This window comes from Rattus norvegicus, chromosome 11 (assembly GCF_021556685.1).
Source record: "Rattus norvegicus strain SHRSP/BbbUtx chromosome 11, alternate assembly SHRSP_T2T, whole genome shotgun sequence".
NCBI classification, from domain to species: Eukaryota; Metazoa; Chordata; class Mammalia; order Rodentia; family Muridae; genus Rattus; species Rattus norvegicus.
The window spans coordinates 81,376,973-81,397,103 of NC_141544.1; the positions used below are offsets into that span (position 1 = coordinate 81,376,973).

At 46.4% G+C, this 20,131-nt stretch overlaps 1 protein-coding gene and 1 long non-coding RNA gene across 3 annotated transcripts in view; one reads left to right on the plus strand and one right to left on the minus strand.

The window, feature by feature from the left end:
• Nucleotides 1-14,834, minus strand: part of Osbpl11 (oxysterol binding protein-like 11) — an 83,143-nt gene extending 68,309 nt beyond the window's left edge. For both annotated transcript variants that reach the window (XM_087576199.1, XM_087576197.1), the window contains exon 1: nucleotides 14,572-14,834. The gene's annotated coding sequence lies outside the window, so the exon portion shown is untranslated. The remainder of the gene's footprint in view (nucleotides 1-14,571) is intronic.
• Nucleotides 1,890-8,739, plus strand: LOC148002632 (uncharacterized). Its single transcript, XR_015633514.1, has 3 exons — nucleotides 1,890-1,960; nucleotides 6,547-6,814; nucleotides 7,323-8,739. It is a non-coding gene; the product is annotated as an uncharacterized LOC148002632 (long non-coding RNA).
• Nucleotides 14,835-20,131: the final 5,297 nt, after the last annotated feature.

Below are 20,131 nucleotides of genomic sequence, written 5' to 3' on the forward strand. Positions count from 1 at the left end.
CCTGTGCATTCAAGTCAAGTGCTGTACTACTGAGCAACACCTCCAGTATTTTTATTTTCTTTATGGCAATCTAGTATCATGTGCTTGTCTAGTCAATGTGAAGCCTAGAATTCAATCCCAACACCAGAAGGAAAAATAAATAAATAAAACTATGCACTTAGGCCTCAGGCTGCAAACACCGTGGCACTGCCCCTTGCTGTGTGCGATTTGAGCAAACTATTTTGGCAAGTTCCTTGGTTTCCTCATCTGAGAACGTAGGAAGACTTGTACAAAGTGCTTAGTACAGGACTTAGGGAAGAAGGTGACTCCATGGGTAAGAGCGCCTGATGCTTTTGCTGAGTTGCTGAGCAATTCCTTTCCCCGCCCACAAGATCAGATGCTCAAAATTGCCTGAGACTCCAGCTTTAGGGGGACCAACACCCATATCTGGTCTCTCAGGGTACCCTGCCACACATTTACACAGACGGACAGTATGTTAGTTTACTTCCTATGCTATGAACCGTGAACAAAAGCAGCTTGGGGAGGAAAGGGTTATCTCAGTTACACATCCTCCATCACTGAGGGGAGACAGGCTATGAAATAGTCAGGAACCTAGAAGCAGACACTGAAGCAGAGGCCCTGGAGGGACCTTTCTTACTGGCTGGCTCCTCATGGCTTGCTAATACACCCCAGGACCAGCTGCCTAGGGATGACACCACCCACAGTGGGCTTCCCTACATGAATCATAATTAAAATGCCTTCACAGTCTTGCCTACAGGCCACACTGATAGAAGCATTTACTCATTTGAGGTGCCCTCTTCCTATGTGATTCTAGCTTGTGCCAAGTTCTCACACACACACACACACACACACACACACACACAAATCTGACCACCATAGACACACATACCTAAAAATAAAATCCTTGGGGTTGGGGATTTAGCTCAGTGGTAGAGCGCTTGCCTAGGAAGCGCAAGGCCCTGGGTTCGGTCCCCAGCTCCGAAAAAAAGAACCAAAAAATAAAATAAAATAAAATCCTTCTTAAATGCTTCTTCTACCTTTCTTCCAGCTGAGATGCAGGGATGGAAGGGTGGCTTGTTTCCTGGAAGCACAAGAACACCTGCTTTCTCTGTGAGCTTTAAACTGTGATAGCATGAAATCTGGGGTGAACATGAAAGGCTACAGAGAAACTGTGGCTGAAAGGCAGGCTCATGGGGGGAGGGGGATGTTTGCCCGGAAACCGGGAAAGGGAATAACACTCGAAATGTATATAAGAAATACTCAAGTTAATAAAAAAAAAAAAAAAAAAGAAAGGCAGGCTCAGAGGGTTTGGGAAGCAATAAGGATCTCATAAACCGAAGGCGGTATCGAGGCTGGGTTGTGGGAGTGGGGAGCAGTAATCTGAGAAAGGAGCAAGGGAGGGAACATCGCATTCACGTGTTCACATTCACAACGATGTACTATCTTAGTAAAAGAACTGCAATTCATCCGGAACCCACCTTCTACCACTCCCTGTCCGTGTAGGCAGAAACTCCTTAGCAATTCTCCACCCCGGGAGGGGTGATTCCCCTGTTGGGCTCCAAGAGAACAGCCTAGCCCGGTAAGAACCTCTGCCGAGCTCAAAGCTCGCAGTCCCCGAGTTAAAGAAACAGAGGCGGCTGGGTACTTGTGTTTAGGAGGGGAAAGGAAGGCGGGAGCTTGAAAAGGAACTGCTGCTGTGCTCCCATTTGGGGGAAATGAGATGTTCTCTTGCAGGGACTGTATCTCTGCCCCTGCTGGATGCCGGTCAAACTAAAAATACCGCCCTGCACACCCAGTAGTCAGCAACACTAGTTTTCCAAAGCTGGAGTAAAAAAGGGCAACAAAGCTCTACCGGGTCCCCGGTCTATTTTTAGACTCTTTTGGCTAGTGATACAGGTAGTATTTGCTCGCAGAAGCCCACACAAATGACTGAGCCTGAAGTCACATGACTTTTCTGTGGGTAAGTGTCAAATGCCAGGGGTTACCTTGGGAAAGCAGAGACAGGAAAAGCAGCTGCTGCTCATTAGTGTGAAGTCAGGGCGAGGGTGAGGGGTGGGGTGGAATTCTGGGCACACTTGTGGATCAACCTCCAAGACAGCATTCGAAGTTATTGTTTCCATGAAGTGAGTCAGATGGTTGGAGAGTGCTGGTTTATTTAGGAAGATGTGTGCCCAGATCCCTCGTAAGGAGAGCTCATAGGCTCACAGAAAGAAAATAGGGCAGGTCTTTTATTTGTTCTCTGCAGGATAAGAGGTGGCAGCTGATTTTAAAACGTTCTTGCAGTGATTAGATGTATTTGAAACAGTTTATTTTTTAAAAATATTTTACTAAAATATTCGAATAATCATTTTATTAAAGATTTTATAAGCACGTTTTTATTTAAAATAATTCAATAAACGTTTAATAAGCATTAAATATTTTTTAAAATATTAAAAGATTTTTAATAAAAATCAAAGCGAAAGTGGTTTCATTATTGTTTAATGCTTAGAGAATAGGCAAGACTTCACAAGAGAGATAGAAAAATGAGCCTACGGACTGGAGAGATGGCTCAGTGGTTAAGAGCACTGACTGTTCTTCCAGAGGTCCTGAGTTCAATTCCCAGCATCCACATAGTGGCTCACAACCATCTGTAATGGGGTCTGATGCCCTCTTCTGGTGTGTCTGAAGACAGCTACGGTGTACTTATATATAATAAATAAATCTTTAAAAAAGAAAAAAAGAAAACTGAGCCTACAAAGTCCTTGGAGGCCAGGGGTCTTAGTCAGTGTTTTATTGCTGTGACAAAACACCATAACCAAGAAGCAAGTTGGAGAGGAAAGGTATTATTAACTTACATTTCCAGATCATTGGCGGAAGTCAAGACAGGAACTCAAGCAGGGCTGGATCGCACAGGCAGGAGCGCATGCAGAGGCCATGGAGGAGAACTGCTCACTCTATTGCTCCCGTGGCCTGCTCATCTTGCTTCCTCATGGAACCCAGAATCACCAGCTCAGAGATGGCCCCACCGACGGTGGGCTGGGCCCTCCCCCTACATCATCAGTAGTTAAGAAAATGCCCTACAGCTGGATCTCACAGAGGCATTTTCTTTCTTTTTTTTTTTTTTTTCCGGAGCTGGGGACCGAACCCAGGGCCTTGCGCTTGCTAGGCAAGCACTCTACCACTGAGCTAAATCCCCAACCCCACAGAGGCATTTTCTTAACTGAGGCTTATTCCTCTCTGTGTCAAATTGGCACACAAAAGCAGCCAGTACGCCGGCTATGGGTGTCTAAAGCCTGTGATCCCAACACACCTTAGTTTGAGGCCAGCCTGAGTTACAAAGTGAGACCTTGCATCAAAACAAACACTTTGATAAGGCAGATCAGGAGTTAACCTTCCATGGAACAGCCTCTCCCTTCCCGCCCCTGCCCAGGCTGTGAGCACATGTGCCATGTGAACCCCTACATGTAGGCTGACACAGCGGACCTCTGTAAGAGCTGTGGCCTGGTGTCTTCCCACAGCAGGTCAGAACTCTGAAGGTCATTGTCTCTCAACTGAATGTTATTCTCTGGCATGGCTCATGGGGGAGGCTGCTTTGTCCCAGACACCAATTGTGTGGTGGTATTTATGATACATTCACTCAGGGCCAGAGGATCAAGCTATGGACTCCCCATCACATCAGCCATAGCCCTCCACGACCATAGTTTTCTCAATACCAGAATGGCTGTGCTGGTTTGAGTAAGAATGACTCCCTAGGTTCATATATTTGAACGTTTGGTCCCCCTGTTGATGGAACTATTTGGGAAGGATTCAAGGGTGTGACCTTGGGCTGGAGAGATGGCTCAGAGGTTAAGAGCACTGGCTGCTCTTCCAGAGGTCCTGAGTTCAATTCCCAGCAACCACATGGTGGCTCACAACCATCTTCAATGGGATCTGGTGCCCTCTTCTGGTGTGTCTGAAGAGAGCGAAAGTGTGCCCACATAAAAATAAAAAAATAAAAATAAAAAAAAAATTAAAGGCAAGGGTGTGACCTTGTTGAAGGAGGCGTGTCATTGGGTGTGGGCTCTGAGGTTTGTGGATCGAGAAGTGAGCTCTCAGCTCTTCTCTATACCAGGCCCTTGCTTTTGCCATCATGGACTCTAACCATCTGAAACTGTAAGCCCCAATTAAATACTTTTTTTTCTATTGCTATGATAAGACATCATGGCCAAGGGAACTTATAAAAGTAACTAAGGTACAAGGAGACGAGAGGAAGATGAGCATGGGGGTGCAAGCCTTTAACCCCAGCACTTGACCGGTAGAGGCAAGCCTTGGCTATACAGCAAGCTCAAAGCCAGTCAGGGTTACATGGGACTCTGTGAGAGGGGGTAGAGGGAGAGAGAGAGGGAAGGGGAGGGAGGGAGGAGTGGAGAAAGGGAGATAGAGAATGAGAGAGAGAGAGAGGGAGAGAGAGAGGGAGAGAGAGAGAGAGAGAGAGAGAGAGAGAGAAATTTTCATAGAAAAGCAGTCTACTTTTCATCCAGAGGGAAGCCAGAAAATAGCTAAGTTTGTCAGATCAGGATCCACAGGGAGGATATCAAATGATTAATGATGCCAGAGGCAACTTTCTATGACAAGAAAATTGTAAAATATGACAGACTTGGTGACATACATAGTAAGAAAGAGATAAGATTACCCAGTAAAATGGGAATAAAATTATACCAGATTATCCAGAGGTTACCTACATGAAGCCCACAGAGAGAGAGAGAGAGAGAGAGAGAGAGAGAGAGAGAGAGAGAGAGGGAGAGGGGTGAGTTTTCTCTTCTAGGGGAGGCTAGGTACCATTTCTCCACTTCTTACAGGTATTATAGGATTTTGGAGGATCTTCTGAACTAAAAAGAGGAAATATGGGCTCAGATTGTCAAAATCATAAAAGCTATTTCTTGTTCTCTGAAAACTTATGGAGGCTGGAGAGATGGCTCAGTGGTTAAGAGCCCTGACTGCTCTTCCAGAAGTCCTGGGTTCAATTCCCAGCAACCACATGGTGGCTCACAACCATCTGTAAAGAGATCCGATGCCCTCTTCTGGTGTATCTGAAGATAGCTACAGTGTACTTATATATAATAAATGAATAAATCTTTAAAAAAAAAGAAGAAGAAAGAAAACATGCTTCAGTCATCAACCAAATGTTTAAATAAAATTAAAAAACGTATTTATTTTTAGACATATGGGTATTTTACTTGTTTATATATATGTATTTGCACCACGTATGTGGCTAGTGCCACCAGAGGCCAGAAGGGGTCGTTGGATCCCTTGAACCTGGAGTGATGGGTGATTGGGAGCCACCATGTGGGTGCTGGGAATTGAACCCAGGTCCTGTGCAAGAGCAACAGGTGCTCTTAATTGCTGAGCCTTCTCTCCGGCCCCATGAATGGATGTTTACGGATTAAATGGCAAACAATTTGCTATGTCCAAAGGATGTAGTCATAAGCTAGACATTGTCCCTGCCTTCTGATTTGAGGGACAGAATAGGGAAGCCAGGCGTTAAATTAAAAAAAAAATCTAATGAGAGAGCTACAGATATGATTCTATGATATAACACCCACTAGCATGCATACGGCCCAAGTTTAATCCATAACACAGCAAGAAGTAAACAAAGGAAAGTGTGAGAGAGACAGGTCTAGAGACAGGGCATGCCAGGTCTGTGTCTTCCTCAGTTGCTCCCCACTTTATTTCCCAGAACTGCCTTGCTCACTGAGCTGGCTAGAATGGCTGGCAGTAAGCTCTGGGAACCGTCCTGTCTCTGCCTTCCCAGGGCATGATTACAAATGTGAGCTGCCATGCCCAGGCTTTAAATGGATTCTAGGAGTCTGTCTAAACTCAAGTCCTTCAGCTCGACTGAGCTGTCCCAGCCCCAGAGATACAGTTTCAGGAGACTTATACCTTTACTGTTGTTTCTTCTTCTTCTTCTTTTTTTTTTTTTTTTTTTTAAGATTTATTTATTTATTATATATAAGTACACTGTAGCTGTCTTCAGATACACCAGAAGAGGGCATCAGATCTCTTTACAGATGGTTGTGAGCCACCATGTGGTTGCTGGGAATTGAACTCATGACCTCTGGAAGAGCAGTCGGGTGCTCTTAACCACTGAGCCATCTCTCCAGCCCACTGTTGTTTCTTCTTAAACATACTTTTAGCTTAATCAGAAATCTAAAAAATAGGGGCTGGGGATTTAGCTCAGTGGTAGAGCGCTTACCTAGGAAGCGCAAGGTCCTGGGTTCCGTCCCCAGCTCCGAAAAAAAAGAAAAAAAATCTAAAAAATAATAAATACAATTTAAAAATCAGTGCATTAGTATTTTATTTAATAAATCTTCCAAAAAGAACCAAATAAATAAATAAATAAATCTTCCTAAGTGGAAATGCAACTTTAAATTGTAAATTTAAAATAAATGGTGTTTTGGCGGTGGTGGTTTTTTTTTTTTTTTTTTCCGGAGCTGGGGACCAAACCCAGGGCCTTGTGCTTCCTAGGCAAGTGTTCTACCACTGAGCTAAATCCCCAACCCCCGGTTTTTTTTTTTTTTTTTTAAACAGGCATGCCAGGTCAAAAAAAACCAAACCTTCTCCTAAATGCAAATGGTGACTTTTAATCATTCGAAGCAAAAGAATGAGTTACAGGATGGGATTTGAGTCACTTAATGTAGAAAAACACTTGGCGGATGGAAAGACGGCCCGGCGGTTAAGAGCATGTACTGCTCTTGCAGAGGATCCAGGCTTGATTCCCGGCACCCACCTCAGGTGGCTCCTAAGCGCTCATCACTCCAACTCCAGGGGATTCACTGCCCTCTTCTGGCCTCTGCAGGTACTAGCACTTACTGACATAGACACAATCCCACCATTAAAAATCAAATAAAATGATTTTTAAAAAGAAAAATGTTAGCAGAGCTAGATTCTTCCTGGCCCATATATGTGGGACCATGAAAGGTAGCGTGGTCCCAGGTGAGTTAAGACTAAAAGCCCTGAAGGGACGGTAGGAGCTTTGCCTGTTCCTGAGGAACCAAGCCCCTGTCACTAGCCACAGCCCACCCACCCCACCTCAATAAATTTGTAAGGGCAACGCCCCAAGCCCCTCCACAGGTAGAGGACATGACCACAGGTCATGTAGGCTCAAGACAGATCTCCATTATAATGAGGTACCTAAAGACCCAGAGCTTATTGGCTCAGCCAATAAGCCTTCCTTCCCAGACACTCTACCCTGCAAACAGTATTTAATCCCAGGTCCACCCTAAGAAGTGGAGTATGGTTTTACACATCCACTTTTTGACAGGACAATAAATACCTTAAAACCATGGACTGTCTTTTTTTATCAGGATCCACCATGGGAAAGCCACTGAGAAGGGCTTTGCCTACAGAGCCACCATCTAATCTCCCGTAGAAGGCCTCTCTGTGCTCCCAGCCATGACAACCATCAAGCCCAAGCGTACAGCCATCAAGGCAAGGAACTCTCCTCACAGGACCAGCTGGAGTTCCCCTCTTCCCTGCTTCTCCCCCTTGGCCCTGGGCTAGATCCAGCCTGTGGGCCCCCTACTCCATTCTCAGCTCTTCTGTGGCATCCTGTGGTACCTGGATGTCCAAGAGCCTGAGAATCAGATGGCCCCAGCCTCCTTGTAAGCTGGTGGACCCTGAGCCAGCTCTAGCTGTCCCACACCTCCCACTGTGCTTTCCTACCCCTGGAGAGGTGTCCAGGGACTTTCCTATGGCCTGACACCCGCCCCTCGACAGTGTGGGGTAAGCCCAGTCAACTCTCTTGTCCTGCCTTCTCCTGTGGTAGAGCAGACGTGGGACCCACAACCCTACACATATATGCCTTTATTTTGATTTTGGTTCTTGACTTTAATTTTCTTTTCATGAAGCTGGATTCCATGTCTGGTCCTGAAAGCCATAGGATACACAGACATGCTTCCGGCAAGAAAATCTTCCTGAGACTGCAGTAAGAGAGTTGAGTGGTGATCTTATCTTTGCTATTCCAAATTCCCAGGCTCCATGTGGTTAGAAAGAAGTGGGTGGGTTCTCTCTTTCTTCTTCCCTTAACATTGCTACAGACTCTGAAGTAGAACTGGGTAATTAGTCTTCAGCAGAGTAAAAGCTTGTTGGATACAATGGAATGGCATAGAGTGGAATGAAGAATCCTTCCTTCCTTCCTTCCTCCCTTCCTTTTTTCCTCCCTCCCTTCCTCCCTCCCTCGTTGCCCTCCCTCCCTTCCTTCCTCCCTCCCTTCCTTTGAGATAGCTTTAATATAGCAGTTAGGTTCACCTTACAAACTTTAGCTAAAATTCAGCACCTACCCACTCCAGCTCTTCCAGGCCACTCCTGATGTTTTAGATTTGTTTTTTAAATTCTGAAAATAATTTTTTAAAAAATGTATGTGTATAACTGGGTGATGGTTTGTCTATGCTTGGCCCAGGAAGTGTCACTGTTTGGAGGTGTGGCACTGTTGGAGTAGGTGTGTCACTGTGTGTGTGGGCTTTAAGACCCTCATCCTAGCTGCCTGGAAGTCAGTGTTCTGCTAGCAGCCTTCAGATGAAGATGTAGAACTCTCAGCTCCTCCTGCACCATGCCTGCCTGGATGCTGCCATGTTCCTGCCTTGATGATAATGGACTGAACCTCTGAACCTGCAAGCCAGCCCCAGTTAAATGTTGTCCTTATAAGAGTTGCCTTGGTCATGGCGTCTGCTCACAGCGGTAAACCCTGACTAAGGCAGTGTTTTCCTTGCATGTATTGATAATGTACCACAGGCAGACCTGGTGCCCATGAAGGCCAAAAGAAGGCATTAGATCCCCTAGACCTGGGATGGTTGTGAACTACCATGCAGATGTTGGGAATTGAACCCAGGCAGTCCTCAAAAACAGTGTTTCAAGGTAAGCCCACCAGAGACCACCACACAGACTCTCTTACGGAGGGCTGGTGGCTGGCTGCACGGGGGACCTGCTCAAATCATGCAGCCCCGAATCTTACAGCCTTTTGCTTTTTATGCCCAAGACCACATCAGTTAGCCAGAAGCAGAACTACAGGAGACATTTAAGGACTTTCCTGGAACTGTGGACTACGTCTTTAAAGGACTGGGTCTCCGTTCCCACTTAGGCAGGTGTTGGGCCTACACCCTGGGTTTCAAGGTCAGAATGGAGCCTCTAATGTGACAGCAGTTGTGCTAAGGTCTGGGGGCTGTGACAACAGCAAATGCTCTAACCATTGAGCCACCCCTCCGGCCCTAGGTTTTAGACTTTAAATCGCCATCGTGTCATGTCTTCATATATTCCCGGAAGATACCAGAGGTAGGTACCTCATGGAGACCACAGCCCAGGAAGTCAGCCCGTCTCAGAGAACAGAGCCTGTGCCCTTGGTCCTGCATGGTATCTGATTGAATTTGCTTCTGACCCTGGGGGACTTCAAACTCTGTCCCTGCTGGCTTTGGCAATCCAAGCAAATGCAGTTCTCTGTCTGCATGCCAGGCAGCTAATAGCTAGAGCAGATTGGTTGCCCGAGGACAAATTCAGCTAGCCCTCTGATTTCCAGTCTCCAGTCTTTCCCAGGTTGAGCCCACCACCCGCTGGCAACCTTTCTCATCCTTATCACACCCCAGGTCCCTAGCCTTTATGTCAGAGGAAAAAAAGTGGAGTCAGTTTTTCCAGCAAAATAAAGCACAAAAGAAATTTTAGCCTCACCTAGTGAGCCGTCCCTCATGACCTGCTGAAGTAATATTTGTGGCCTTTTTAGTTGATAAGAATCACCGACACAATTGCTGAATGGGGTCAGGTAAAGGGGTACCGAAGGCATGATGGACTGGTAGATAAGGGAAGCAATGCCTCATGGGAAGAGAAGAGCACCCAGCCTCCTGCACGTGATGCCAGGAAAGTTCTAGCATAGTCCAGGCTCACGCATTTGGAGGGTGTGAACTAGGGCTTAGCCAGAAAGCCCTATGCTGTTCAGTGTTCTTCATTGTTATCCTTCTTTCTAAACCAAATATTGTGGGAGCCCAAACCAAGCATGTTGGCGACAAGATCCCATGGTACTCGTACAGAATCACTAATCACAAATCCATTTGCTTTGTTTTTGAGATGGAAGGGGGTGGGGTGTTTTTTATTTGGTTTGGTGTTTTCATTTTTTTGTGACAGGGTCTCATGTACACTAGACTGGACTTCTTTCTGATCCTAAATATGACCCCCTGCCCCCGTGGTATTACTATATTATTACTATATTATACAATGTAGGATGATGTCATCACGCAGGGAAAGGCAGGTACAAGATAGAACAAAGCCTGTCATTGGACGAGAAGGAAAGATGGGCGGGAGAAAAGTTTTAGAGAGAGGAGGAGGCTGGAGCGAGGGGTAAGAAGGGTGAGAGGAAGCAGCAGAGAGAACATGGAGGTGGAAGCTAAGATTCCACTCTTAACTGATTTAACTGAATTTAAGAGTGTGGTGACCAAAAACAATGACTTTATGAAATTCATAGGCAAATGGTTGGAACTGGAAAATATCATCCTGAGTGAGGTAACCCAATCACAGAAAAACACTCATGGTATGCACTCATTGATAAGTGGCTATTAGCCCAAATGCTTGAATTACCCTAGATGCCTAGAACAAATGAAACTCAAGACGGATGATCAAAATGTGAATGCTTCACTCCTTTTTTTTTTCTTTTTTTCTTTTTTTTCCGGAGCTGGGGACCGAACCCAGGGCCTTGCGCTCGCTAGGCAAGCGCTCTACCACTGAGCTAAATCCCCAACCCCTCACTCACTCCTTCTTTAAAAGGGGAACAAGAATACCCTTGGCAGGGAATAGAGAGGCAAAGATTAAAACAGAGGCAGAAGGAACACCCATTCAGAGCCTGCCCCACATGTGGCCCATACATATACAGCCATCCAATTAGACAAGATGGATGAAGCAAAGAAGTGCAGGCTGACAGGAGCCGGATGTAGATCGCTCCTGAGAGACACAGCCAGAATACAGCAAATACAGAGGCGAATGCCAGCAGCAAACCACTGAACTGAGAACGGGACCCCCGTTGAAGGAATCAGAGAAAGAACTGGAAGAGCTTGAAGGGGCTCGAGACCCCATATGTACAACAATGCCAAGCAACCAGAGCTTCCAGGGACTAAGCCACTACCCAAAGACTATACATGGACTGACCCTGGACTCTGACCTCATAGGTAGCATTGAATATCCTAGTAAGATCACCAGTGTAAGGGGACGCCCTGGGTCCTGCTAAGACTGAACCCCCAGTGAACTAGATTGTTGGGGGGAGGGCGGCAATGGGGGGGAATGGGGAGGGGAACACCCATAAAGAAGGGGAGGGGGAGGGGTTAGGGGGATGTTTGCCCAGAAACCGGGAAAGGGAATAACACTCGAAATGTAAATAAGAAATACTCAAGTTAATAAAAAAAAAAGTGTGGTGACTGGGGACATGTGTATATCTGGCATGGTGGCAACCTGCCTTGGGAACTAGATGGGTGGAAAGATTGTTGCCAGGCTCAGAGAGAAGCCATCGGCAGTGTGATGTGGAATGGAGCAGAGCAGGTGAGATTCTTCGCTGACTGAGATGAAGACATCTACCAGATACCTTGGGGCACCACGGTACGGATCTAGTGCGGGGTAAAAGACAGCATTTCTTTTTTATAGTTTTACAGCAACAATACAATCCTCCCTCAGCCTGCCAAAAAGCTGGGGTAGCAGGTGTGCGATATGTGCAACTATGTCAGATTTTAATTTTGAAAATCCCAAGCATCTGTACAACGGAATATGGTTCTCTCCACCCTCTAGTCCCACTTCTAGCTCTCCCCATTTCTTCCCCAATATGTTCTTCCTTTTTTTCTTTTTCTTTTTTCCGGAGCTGAGGACCGAATCCAGGGCCTTGTGTTTGCTAGGCAAGAGCTCTACCACTGAGCTAAATCCCCAACCCCTTCTAAATTCATGTCCTTTTTGATTGTTCACTAAGTCCAGTCAGAGCCGTTCCTCTATCCATTTAGACCTTATCTCAAGTAGCCCAGGATAGCCCTGACCTCATGCGGTGGAGGACGACTTTCAACTTCTCATTCCCCTGCCTCTACCTCCCAAGCACTGGTGTTGCAGGCATGAAACATCATCTACGCTTTATTACACTCAGTTCCTATCATCAACCTGCAGTTAGGGAGAAGATACCATATTTTAGTTTTTTAACAAAATATCAGCACATATCTTAGTGGCGTCTTTTTATTTGGGAATTTCAAGAACTTTTTCTTTTTAAATCTTTTAAGTGTTAGGCAAGCATTCTTGGCAAGCACTCGACCCTCAGCCACGCCCCTCATCCTGGAAAAGGGTTTTATAAATACAACCTTTTCATTGCTATTTTACCATGCGTATGTGCGGCCAAAGGACAGTGAAAATGTAGCATAAAATTTGCCATCCTTATTATAACAAGGCACTAGAGAGACTGGGTGGTTTCCATAGCAACCGGTTGCTGTGTTTCCATCAGCTCGAGTCAAAGATGGTAGGGGGTTGGTTTCTTTGAAGGACGCTCTTTGTACTAATTACCTGCCTGCCTTGGTGTTGTGACAAAATACCAACAAAGCAACTTAAGAAAGGGTTCCCTTTGGGTCCCAATTCCAAGGTACTGAGCATCCTCAATTTTAGGGTTGGAGTTGTGACTCAGTGGTCCAGCATGTGTCTAGCAGACACAAGGCCCTGAGCTCAATCCTTAGCAAGCCGTTCCAAGAAATTCAGGACCCCAAAGTCTTCACTTCCCTCAACCCCTCTCTCTTTATATTTGGGGGTGGGATACATTCTTGTTGACCCAAGATCTCGTGTAGCCTTAGCTCGAAACTACTGAGTAGCAGAGGTCACCCTTGACTTCCTTGATCTTTCTTCCTCCCAGGTGCCCAGACTACAGGCGTGTGTCACCACATCCAGGAAACTATTCCCTTTACAACGTGGCTTCAAGCAAGCATTGTTTTGTTTCAAAAACATCAGGAAAGGGCTGGAGAGGTGGCTCAGTGGTTAAGAGCTTCCAGAGGTCCTTCCAGAGGTCCTGAGTTCAACTCCCAGCAACCACATGGTGGCTCACAACCATCTGTAATGAGATCTGGTGCCCTCTTCTGGTGTGTCTGAAGACAGCTGCAGGGTACTTATATAGAATAAATAAATAAATCTTTAAAAATAATCAGGAAAACCAAACCTGTGACTTCAAGTCCCCTCACTGTACACACTTTTATATTTGCTGTCTTATGTGTCTTGAACAGGAAACAGACTGACAGATGTGGACAGAGTGTGAAATACATCAGCCCATGAACCTCCCTGACTGTCAACGTCAAGCACTTGTAAACACAGTTTATAACCATCACAGTCCATCTCTCTGTGTTCCAATGCTAAGCACGTCTTTAATCCGTTGTGGGTGTGCTGCAGAGGTCGGCCTGCAGGTGGCCCCGTTTTCCCCACTAACCTTTACCTTGGAAAACTTTTTCATGGCCCCGGTCTGTTGTACTTTGGATTCTTACTATCGTATGTTCTCTGACCAATGTTTCTCTTGCCTTCACTTCACCTAACGACTCTCATCAGTGTTCAGGCAAGAGATGGGCAAGTTTTTAAACTAGGACAGAACCTTCTGGGTTTGCATGGGTGGGATCAGCTGACACATGAGGTGTCACCATTCTTACCAGATCACCGCTCTCCAAATGGTTGCCATTTAGCAAGTTGGCTGAGGTCCTATTTTTACTTTCCCCGTCCTTTAACAGTTGCTGGCTGACCTGAATCACTTCGGTGTGTGCTGCCCAATACCTCCAGCCTAATCGGAGATGTGAGAAACACCTCAACCCTGTACCAGGTGATCAAATGACCAACATAAGAGGGTGGGTTTTACAGTCACTTGTCTGTGATCTAAGCCAAAGTACAGAGGTGTCAGGTGAATTGACATCTATTTTCCTAAACCTGGTGTGACACACACCTCTCAGCCTGGGAGGTTGAGACAGGAGGATTGCTATACGTGGTCTGGTGTGCGTGTGGAGATCAGAGGACAGTTTTGGGGAGTGAGTTCAGGAGGTTGGACTCAGGTTGTCAGGCCTAGCAGTAGAAATGTTTACATTGGCCACCTTGCTGCCAGTCAGCACCCTCCAAATATTTAATTATAATGACAACACTTAAATGCTGGCAGGTAAGGTTCTCTCTCACACCCCAAGCTCCCATGGAGGGACAGCCCTTCACAGTTTGTCCTTGCTCTGGTCCGCAGTTCTGCTCCCCCACACTCACACTTTGTGGTTCTCCTCTGGGCCTTTGTGGTCTTCACATAGACGGGCCTTGGACTTGTGCTGCTCTCTGCTTATGGTCCTTGCCTTTAAAATCAGTCTTGGACAGCCATCTCCCTCTCTGCCTCCAGGGAAGTGACCACCGCTTTAGTACCTTCCCGCAGGCCCTTACACTCCTCTCCCACTCTGTGCCAGACTGCTACTTTGAGGTGCAAGCCATCGTAGGGTTCTTCTTTTTTCAAAACTTACTTTTTATAAGGGTTCTGAAAGGTTTTAGCCTCCCTTCTAGCCCACCACCCACAAGAGGTAGTGAAAAAGAAAGGTTGTTAGAATAAGGGGGGGAATGGACCTGTTTAGAATCCAATCTGCACTGTCAGGAGATCAGCAGTTCACTTCAGCAGCTCCATCCGCTCGTAAACACCACACCGGCAGGATACCCCGCAGTCCAGTAGTGTCAGAATAGCAAACACTCATTGCAGGGGTGGCACAAGCCAGCAGAAACAGCCAGGCCTCAGCTGAATCGGCATGAGTCAGCAGAAGCGACAGGGACCATCAGGGACACCAGAAGTTCTCGTCTGTGCCTCTCTCGACCAAGCGAAGATCAGCAAAGACAGAGACCAACAAAAAGTGCTGCAAAGCTAGCTCTGTAAGCCCCGCCCCTCCCCACCCCCACCACTGTCCCTCGAGCCCTATTTTTACTCTCTCCAAACATCAAGTGTCCTCCCACAGGTCTTGCCTCAGCAAAACACCATGTGAGTCTCCACGTGAGGAGCTACCGTCTGGATGCTGACATATCCAGAAACTTCCATTTCACTCTGCTAATCAGCCCGAGTCTGCAGAAGCAGCAAGTAGCTGCCAGAACACCGCTAGACGTTTCCTATGAAGTCATGACAGACAGCGAGCAGCGAGGAATAGCCAGGTAGCCCACTCTCCATCCAGCGTCGTCCACCGTCTGCGGGGTCATATTTGTATTCCTTTTTAACATCCTTTTAGCGTCCTTTCACCTGCTTGCTTTAGCGAAACGTCCTTTCACCTGTGTCTGCTTCAGCAAAACATTCCTTCCCGTGTCTGCTTTAGCAAGAACATCCTCTCACCTGTGTGCCCCAGCAAACCATCATTTGACATAACTGACTTCCCAAGGAAACCAGAAGTTTCCACTTCAGGCCATAGTTGCTCATTGTGTTTGCCACTAGAATTCACGTGGTTAGTAACAGATTGCTCTGTTCACCTCAGCATTCCCCTCTGGAGCACAGGTATTCTTGGGTGGTTAAAAAAAAAATGAACGAATGAATGAATGAGTACATGTGTGACTTTTCTCACACGTGTTCTAAGCTTTAATCAATCATGCAAGCATGTTTAGAAAGGTTTGGCTGGGGGAAGGGAGAGCCCATGTGATTGCTCACAAAGTCATAGCTTCAAACTGTCTCGAGGATGGCCTGGGCTGGGTCACAGTAACAGAGTCCACCTGATCTTCATGTCCTTGAGGTCTGTCTGCCCTTGGACACTTCATCTGGGGTGTTTCATGTCTTTGGTAGGTCAAAACGATCTCAGGATTTGACATCACATTTGGTCTAACTCCAGGTTGTTGCAGACCTGGGGTCTGCATACGCACGTGAACTTGTCAGAATTCATTGCCGAAGTGAAGCAAGGCACTCAGTTGTCACTGGTCCCTCACTGAAGGACTTCCAAAGGCAGCTCGTTGCAACCCCACTGCAAACTAAGCCCACAGCTTAGGTAGGGTCTCCTCGCTGCCTCCTCCTCCTCCTTATAATACATGATCCACAGGAAAGAAGAAATCAGGATGTGGATCAGCATTAAAGCCCTCCAGCAAAGCCACAGCTCAGGGTCCAACCCTTAATACACGTACAATCTCTCTCTCTCTCTCTCTCTCTCTCTCTCTCTCTCTCTCTCTCTTTTTCCAGAGCTGGGGACTGAACCCAGGGTCTTGAGCTTGCTAGGCAAGTGCTCTACCACTGAGCTAAATCCCCAACCCCCCCCCTCTCTCACACACACACACACACACACACACACACACACTACAGTATGTGTATAAGCTGTAGAACAGCACAACCTCATGTATTTTTACCCCTATGACTTAGAAAAATGCTGCGATAAATACATTTTCAATGGATGAAGTGCTGCTGCCGGGTGTGGCACCACATGCCTTTAACCTCAGCACTCAGGAGGCAAAGTCAGGCAGGACCTTCTGAGCTCAAGGCCAGCCTGGTCTACAGATCGAGTTGGGGACAGCCAGGGCTTTGTAGTAAGACAAAGTCTCTAAAACGAAACAAACTGAATGAATGAATGAACGAACGATTCTTCTATGACTATGTACGTCAGAAAGACAAACCTCCCAGTTCGAATATCTGTCTGTAGTCAGACAGTTAAAGCTATTATGCCAGATGAACAGGAATTCCTGACGGGGAGTAAAAGAGCAAATTGAATGAGAAGACTCCTCTGAGAAGAGTAATTTCCAGAGTAATTCTTTCCACCCTGTTTGGAAGTCGGCAGTGGGCAGCGTAGCCTTTGTCAGTCTCTGTGGTAGAGGGTATGCTGGGTTGAACGAGCGTTCACGGAGCCCCTTTATCTTCTCATTTAACACTATTTACTGTTGGGGTGTGTGTGTGTGTGTGTGTGTGTATGTTTATGACGTGTATGGGTGCATATGTACCACAGCACGCATGTGGAGGTAAGAGGACAACCTTGTGGGCTTGTCTCTTTCCTTCCACCTTTCTGTAGGTTTCAGGCCCGGAAGTCAGGTGGTCTGATGAGAGGAAGTGCCGTCCTTGTCCACTGGGCCATCTCAGTGGCCCTCCCCGTGAAACCTGATGGCACCTGTTTATAATTGCATGGCTTTGGCCAGGTTAGATCATCCTGAAGGCTTACATACCATACAGAACAAATAGAAATAAATATCGGATCGTTCAAAATAAAAAAAAAAATCGGATCATTCTACATTCTGTTTGGTGAACTGTCACATGGTACCTCATAATATGTGCAAATTATATGCTTGCAATTGCAGCATTTAGAAAGTGGAGGAAGGAGTTTGAAGCTAGCCTGGGCTACATGGTGAGTTTTGCACAGTGGGTTCCCTCTCAAATTCTCTTTATTTTTTTTTTTTGGTTCTTTTTTTCGGAGCTGGGGACCGAACCCAGGGCCTTGCGCTTCCTAGGTAAGCGCTCTACCACTGAGCTAAATCCCCAGCCCCAAATTCTCTTTATTTTTATGTGTAAGTTTTTGCCTGTATGTATGTCTGTGCGCTGTGTGCATGCAGTACCCATGGCAGCCACAAGAGGGCCTCAGATCTGCTGGAACCGGAGTTCAGATCGTCTTTAGCTTTGGTGTCGGTGCTGTGAACTCAGTCTGAGTCTTCTGCAAGGGCTCTTATCTGCTGAGCCATTTGTCTGTTCCCGTATGTATGACTTTTGTATAACTACTAAAAATTAAAATATAGGACCAGGAGTTAGAGCACTTTTGTCTAGTCTGTTCTATGACCCAAGTTTGATCTTTAGCCCTACAAAAACTAATAAAAATCACAATATAGTTAATAAAATATATAAACATACAAAAGGGGTGAGGGAAGAATAACACCTCCCAGTGCTGTTGGAGGTGTCCTGGTTTTATTTCTGTCATGATGATAAAATACCCCGACAAGAGACAAATTTCTCACAATTCAAGGTTGCCGTCTAACTTAAGAGGGAACTTAAGGCTGCAGGAACTTGAAATAGCTGGTCACATGACATCCCCTGTCTAGACTCTAGAGAAAAAAAACCATTAAAATAAATGCATTCATGCTGCTTGCTTGTTCTCAGCTCGGTGTCTCTACTCTTAGACGGTTCAGGATGCCCCACCACTGCCAGCAGCCTAGGGAATGGTGCCGCCCACAGTGGGCTGAGTCGTCTCACATCAATTAAGACAGCTACTACAGACCTGCCCACAGGGCAGCCCAATATAATAATCTCTGGAGTCTCTTCCCAAGTGGTCTAGGGTTCGTCAACTTGACAGTTAAAGCTAGCTATCACAGGAAGAAAGCAAATGAGGCCATGCTGTTACCTTATGTTGGTTAACAGATGATTTGACTAGGCTCCTCCCAGGGACCTAGGCTTTCATCATCACCTGCAGGCTGCCAGAGGACTGCTAGCTACCCATACCTCCTCCTTCCACTCCCTCTCTGTTCCCACATGTTCTCAGCCGACCTCTTTGTCTGTCCTTCTCTGTCCCCTCTCCCCGGCTTCTTTTTCCAGGTGCCGGTTCCCTCACCTTCCCCACAATAAACTTCCCTTAAATCAGGTCTGTCGTGCTTTCTCAGGGGGACGCCTTGGCAGGTGCCTGACAGGTACTCCCTTACTCCTGCCACAGCTTTATATCGCATTATAGTTCACCACACCACTTTGGCTATCAGCTGTAAGTATTTGGAGATGGAATTCATCTGACCCCATTTTTTTTTTTTTTTTTTTTTTTAGGAGCTGGGGACCGAACCCAGGGCCTTGCGCTTGCTAGGCAAGCGCTCTACCACTGAGCTAAATCCCCAACCCCCCATCTGACCCATTATTGAGAGGACATTAGAAGTTGCTTAAAAGCTGTCCTTGATTTTTTTGTCCTTGATTTCTCTTTAATTTTTATTTTTTTAATAATTATTTATTCATTTATTTAATATATAGGAGTACACTGTAGCTGTCTTCAGACACACCAGAAGAGGACGTCAGGTCCCATGACAGATGGTTGTGAGCCACCATGTGGTTGCTGGGGAATTGAACTCAGGATCTTTGGAAGAGCAGTCAGTGCTCTTAACCACTGAGCCATCTCTCCACTCCCCTCTTTAATTTTTTTTTCTTTTTTCTTTTTTTTCGGAGCTGGGGACCGAACCCAGGGCCTTGCACTCGCTAGGCAAGCGCTCTTCCGCTGAGCTAAATCCCCAACCCTTTAATTTTTAAAAGATTTATTTATCATATATATATATATATATATATATATATATATATATATGCACTGCAGCTGTCTTCAGACACACCAGAAGAGGGCATCAAGTCTCATTACAGATGGTTGTGAGCCACCACGTGGTTACTGGGATTTGAACTCAGACCTCTGGATGAACAGTCAGTGCTCTTAACCACTGAGCCATCTCTCCAGCCCTTCTCCTTGGTTTAATCCTAGAAATGATCAATATGTATTGTGACTCTCTCAAATGGAGAAGAGACACCTTGGGGAACCTCTCAGGGTGAACTGTGCTCTGGCTTCTTTCTGGAGAGCTTGCCACGCACAGTTCCTGCAGTGCAAGCTGTCCCTACTCCCAAGTAGCCTGTGCGTTAAATATTACCTTCAAGGCCATCAGGTGACAGTGCCACTTCCCACAGCCACGGGTTCTCAGGCTGGGCTATCCAGGCCAGAATGTTGCTAATCTGGTACTCCAGGGCATCGATTAGCTGCTCCCCACAACGGTGCCGCCTTGTGGTTTCAGGGCACTGTGTTGCAACTTCAGCAACCAAGGACACAGCTCTCATCCACTCTGCTTGCCTGGGCTGACGGCCAGCATTTGAGGCTGCGCCAGGAAAGGGATTGGGAGCAAGGCAGATGATCCTGGGACCGAAGTCTGACCCTGCACCTCAGGACAGGAGCAGAACAGCTACTCCCTCCTCCCCCAACCTCTGATTTTGAGTAAGGAATTAGAGTTACAGGAAATATGATTGCATGATGGTTTGTAGTTTACGGATGACATTTTTTTTTCCCGGAGCTGAGGACCGAACCCAGGGCTTGCTAGGCAAGCGCTCTACACCACTGAGCTAAATCTCCAACCCCCAGATGACATATTTTTACCCCCAAGAGCCTACTGTCTTACGTGCGTGCACTTATGACGGCTCTGGTTATTCTTAGGATTCTCGTTACAACAGACAAGAAAAATAGAAGTTCAG